Source organism: Rhagoletis zephyria, unplaced genomic scaffold, assembly GCF_001687245.7.
Source record: "Rhagoletis zephyria isolate East Lansing unplaced genomic scaffold, Rhagoletis_zephyria_1.1 Rzeph_scaffold_06440, whole genome shotgun sequence".
Taxonomy (NCBI): Eukaryota; Metazoa; Arthropoda; class Insecta; order Diptera; family Tephritidae; genus Rhagoletis; species Rhagoletis zephyria.
Window position 1 is genome coordinate 12,502 of NW_016163523.1, and position 5,824 is coordinate 18,325.

At 39.0% G+C, this 5,824-nt stretch overlaps 1 protein-coding gene across 1 annotated transcript in view; it reads left to right on the top strand.

The window, feature by feature from the left end:
* LOC108373172 (homeobox protein araucan-like) overlaps window positions 1-5,824 on the top strand; it is a 12,084-nt gene that overhangs the window by 2,174 nt on the left and 4,086 nt on the right. The gene's annotated exons all lie outside the window — the stretch shown is intronic.

Here is a 5,824-nt window from a genome sequence, read left to right on the forward strand (position 1 = left end):
AGCCAGCAAAAATTGTTTTTTTGACTATCACTCAAAAAAATAAAGCTAAACTTATTAGAACAACATAATAAAAATCTGATTTTTTTCCCCCTTAAAACCCCAAGAATGCCTTCAGGCACGCATTCATATATTCTCACNTAATATTTGGATTTAGTGGCTAAAAAGCATTTAAGAAAAATATGTTCAACTTTTTTGTATCCATTATTTTAGAAAGTAGTCTTAGAGGGTTAATGCAAGAGGAAGCAATGGTCGTTCAAACGCTTTTCGCTGTTGGCATTCATATTTGTATGCCAGATTATTAACACTAACCAATAATTATCGTTACTTTAATAAATATCAATAATCGATAAAAAATATCGATATATTTGTATTGACATCGATGTGTTTATCGAAAACTTTAAAAAATATCGATATGTATATATATTTACATCGTCATTTGTTATCGTAAGCGTTACTGAGTTTTCAATATCTTTATCGATACCTTTAAAAATATTTTAATCGCCATTAATGATTTTTCAATGATTGTCACTATATTAGTCAGGTGTTATCCTTAAGTATTGGTTTAAAATTAATGGCCCAATATACTACATCAACCTAAATTATTGGAAATAAATTCATTTTATTTTTTTTTTTAAATAACAGCTTTAACGCCACTATGGAGGATACAAAAAAGAATGACCATCTCTGCCATCGCCGACTGAAAATTAAATGAAATAGGATAGCTTATTCGCTTATTTCATGAAGCAATTCCAAATTCTTGATTCCTGTCTTGACCAGTTCATTAGATCTCGAATTTCTGCAGATGTTCCTATGACAACGGATGTCAAAAGTTATTAGCTACTACCTATATTCCATGTAGATACTGGATCTGGATTTACTTCTAATGCTCCATATAGGTATCATTGATTGTACGAATGTGTCTTCTTTGGTTTTTGTCTGACATTTAATTGACTGAAATAGAACATTTGTAGGCCAAACAAGGCAATCGTTACAAATCGAGCGAAGTAAATTGATGGCTCCAGTTGAGTTTCAATTGTCGAGGGGTCTCGTCCCATAATCTCAAAATGAATTTTCAAGTCAGGTTTAATTTTATCTCGGCTGCCGTGATTCGGACCCAGATAATTCAAAATTGAACAAAAGACTATCAAGACACATAAAGTAGTCTGAAGAAATGTCTCTAGCACCAAGAAAAGTAGGCCTAAACTGACCTAATAAGCTCTTCTTCCGAAAATGTGTTTAAAACGCAAATTTTCTAATGAAATTTCATTTAAAAAAAAACCTCAGAATACCGCATCCGAAACTTTTTAATACACACTGAAGAGACAAACACACTTATTAGTGATGTATACATATTTACGCATATGCATGTGTGTGTATAATTAAAAAAAATATATGAAAATCCTTTGAAGCTTTAATTAAATCAATCTACATTTCAGAGGCCTTAGATTTAGTGCAATTAAACAGAGCGCCATCACCAACATCAACTACAGAACCGCAGACGCAGCCAATCGTAATCTACCACCAACCCTATGACAATCCCAAATATCCACCCATAACAGATGCATACCCAAGCGGTGCGTACAGCTATGTCAAAGAAGAATTTCCCTACAACGCCAACGGCAGGCCGCGCATATGGAGCCTGGCCAGCACTGCCGCGGACGAGAAGCCGACACTACAGCCAAGCGTGAGTTTTAGCGCACCCACCATGCAAAGGGAATGGCCGCCCACATATATGCCACCAACTTATGCATCACCGTCAGCAATCAAACAAACTTCGGTGGTTGCAACGATTTCCATGCAATCCACTTCGCCCGCACTGCCTCAATTGCAGCAACGGTACGTCGTCGGCGGCCAATCGTCTGCTGTCACACCGCCCCACACGCCACCAAATCAGTTGCATACTTTCGCAGGCACTTTCATTCCGGCTGGAGGAATGCAGCGCGTCAATGGGGATACCTTTGGCTACGGTGGCGAGAGTAGTGGGGATATGCGCGCTGCAGGATGTGCGTCCGCTGCCGATGGCGTCTATTGTAAGGGGCAGGATTGTGCGTGATTCTGCGCCGAGTGTGGGGGATAGGTAATTTGTATAGAATTACTTGCTTAAATTAGTGTTGGAAATTTTTTTAAATACCTTTTTTTTTATTTCCGCATGCTTTCTTCCCAGCAGGAGTACAAGGTGAGTTCGTTAAACTTAATTAGAGTTGATTTGTTGTTGCTTTAATATGGATCGTAAATGGATTGAATTATCTTAATTTAATTGCCTGCAAGTAATTTTTGATTTTTCTGCTGCTCGTCTCATTGCTTAACCCTTCTAAGCCAGCGAACAATTAGTTTGCGCGCAAAATCAATTAAAATGATCTGCCACAGATAATTGCCCAAGAAATTAGTCACTTCATTAACTGCAAGCGAAGTGAGAAATCCCGTTGAAGGTGGTTGGTTGCCAGCGCTTAGGGGTTGGTCGCCAACCACTCAATCGCTCGGCCGCACATCAGACAGACCGTCAGTCACTCATTCGGCTATTTAATAGCCGCTTTTTAACACATCTAACTCTAGCGCCTGTCCAGTGGGTGAGTGAAATCCCCCAACACCCACTTGCATCATTCTCACTTTCGCTTATTTTGGCAGCGACACCCATCAGTGAAGTCATCTAGAAAATTAAATGAAATAATTAAATCTCAATCAGAATCCATTAAGCTTAACTGAACGCTGGCTGCATTTGCAGCAACAGCAGCAGCAGCTTTTCCAACGCTGAAGTCTGTCGAAGCCTTCGCATAAAGAGTGTAGTGCGTCCACTTTTCCGCAGGGACTGCTGCAATATCCCCCCTGTGTGTGCTTGCAAACACTTAATGCGCGCGGGCAGCGAGCCAGTTATCCAGCCATTTACTGCAGCATCGATAAGGGTGTCCGTGTATGAATACGTACGCAGACATTTCTCTGCCCTTTAATGGAGTGTGGCCAACTAATCTACTCGCGGGCCAGGCACTTCCTTCCTTCCTTCCACGCTGCTGTCCTCCTCCTCATGACAGCGCACCACCAGCCAAGAGATGAATAAAGACACTGGGAAACTGTAGAGTATCTGGAGTTTGCTTTGCTTTTGGACACAGCGAGGGGTTAATTCGTTGCGGCTCACGCAATTTTAATGCCTGCTTAAGAATTTAACCACTTTGTCTGGAAACGTTCTGGATGCGAAGGAGGTTGAATTATGCAAAGGCAGTGAATTTATAGTGATTGCGGGCAGGCGATGCGTTTAGAGATGTAAAACCTACAATAACCAAAGATGTTTAAGAATGCGTTAGCTCCTTGAATACATTTGCGTCGAACGTCTAAATATTTTCGAAGCTACGTCGGTTATTCAAGAGTGCTTTAGTGCTTTCAGCGCACTTGTAGGCTTTCTGGATTTCGTTGTCGCTCCGAATCGAAAGATCTTTTCAGAGGATCAACATCGTTTAAAACAGCTGTCCGATTAAACATGTTATTCTGCTTTAGCCTTTTTCTGTTACGGTTAAATTCGTTCCATCATACTTGGGACCCTCTGCGCACATAGGCAGAGACTGTATGTATGTATGCCTGTAGGTCTTGTGTATTATAGTTCTCTTGAACTCTTGTTGCCTTGGTGTGCCTGGTTATTATGCTATTCTTAATAATGAGATTAAGGGTACCAGAAACATTTTCTTTCTGCTTAAAAAAGTGGAATTTAGAAATCTAAGTTTTAGAGAAGGCTAAAGATTTGCCTGGGAAGGTGTTCTATAGAAAGAGGAAAAAAAGTTTCAAGAACAATCGAATACTTAACATTCTCTTCAAAAGCCAAAAATTTAAGTTGAATTCCATTCCGCAGCGAAACGCTGGTTCAGCTTTCATAAAAAGCATGCTGACTTTCATTTCTTCTGAAGTCTTCTGAAAAAGAAACATTTAAATTTCGTTATACGAAACAACTGCCGAAAGCATCCTTAAGGTGGAAGTTCTAACAGCCTACCTTGCAACCCTTAACTTTATTTAGAGTCATAGGTACTCTACGACGCAAAAAAGAAAAGTGACGCCCTCCGCGAACCGATAACACTCTCTTCGCGTTTTTGACAACATCCAGCTGTTCGCTGACACAATAGAATAGATAGAAAGTTTAGTTGTACCTATTTGCGAATAAATTGTATATAAAAAATAAATATTTTTTATTTTGTGTTAGTTTAAATTTTTGATAGCAGAAAGAGAAACCTTCATCCACCGATAGCACATACACTTTTGGACGCACATCAATCACAAATTTTTCTTTTACGAATGCCCTTGCAAGGAATCTCTCCGAGCAGACAAAAACATGCTTTAATCCATGAACGCCCTTTCACAAAGGAGGGAGACTGCTGGACAAGTTTCTCACAATAAAAAATGCCAATAAATTATTTGGTCATGTTCCAATTCTATCTGATGTAATGGTGTTCTCGTACCGAGTATATCGTTGGAACTAGAAAGGCTGAATAGTAGTCAAAACTTCCGGCAGCATATGTTCGTCTCTTCGTCTTCTATAGAAATTCTGCTTTATTCTCTCATTTTCAGTGTTTGATGAGGTCATGCCCGGTTGCTCTCTGTCCGATTGTCGCAATTTTATATTCTATCATTCTTGAACATTTTTAAGTTCTCGCATAAGCTCATTGAACTTCCTTGGTGTCTAGATGACATGACGTGAGTAAAATGAACTACCCATCACAGCCTATAACAATATAAAGTAGCTGAAGAGAAAACATTCGATCTAATAAAACTGAATTTATGATGGATTCTTTGCTAGAAATAGTAGCCATTATTTAAAGAAAACTTGGAGTTGTACCTTCTCTGGTTATCCAACCTGAGTGGCCCTTATATGTAGTATCATAGGTATTTCAAAGTTTCTTTCGGTTCCGACTTTATGAATCTCTTATTTTCATCGCTAACCTTGCTATATCTTAAATCAGTTTTGATTGCGATAAGAGTTGATTGACTTTTTCTGTGCAAAAAAAAATCATCTACATATATTTTTTGAGTTGTGACTCATTCTTAATCCCATACGGACTACCAGACTTTTCCAAGTGAAATATTCTGCCAGAGGAGTAACTGGTCTGAGCCCTTTCTAGCCAAAAGATCACATATTTAACTAACAGGTACTTCCATGTGACCTGCCACCCAGAGTACAAATAGTTTGTTATGCTTATCAACTTTATTCAGAACAGACGGGGGCATTGGCGAACTAGTTTGAAAGTGGTTAAAGGGCTGACCCAGTTTCAGTACAAATTCAACTGTGTGTAAGTCCGGACTCAGTACTGCGGTTAAGCCTAAACCTGTTGCATAGAAAAGACACTAACGTCTAAATCTTTGCTTCCAATATCTCGAAAACCTTCAAAGGCCGCCCGGCAATAGATAATTTTGACTAATCCAGGATAGTTCCGTTAAACTCCGCACCGAACCTTTGGAAGCAATTTTGACAAGTCCTTCAAAACAGTTTTGTCGTTTAAAACAGGGAGATTTCTGACAAGAACACATGTTTCCGCAGTAAGTGCTGCTCTAGTATGAACCACAAAATTAAGGTAACTTTCAAATATTAAGATGGTCGGTAATTTCTCTCAGAGCTTTTTGCACCTGACCGCTCTCGAAAAGGTTGCCGAGAGCTAACTAATATCATTTTTCTGCCATACCAATATCCTTCTGAAACAAATTTTCCAATATCTCATTTTTTAAATCACCAAAGTAAATAATCAGCAATCGCAAAGGCAAAAAGGGGAAAACTTTTAGCTTCAGAAAGTTAGAAACTAAAAACCCCACACCAGGTTAAAAACTTGAAAATTCAATAACCCAAATCCGAAAC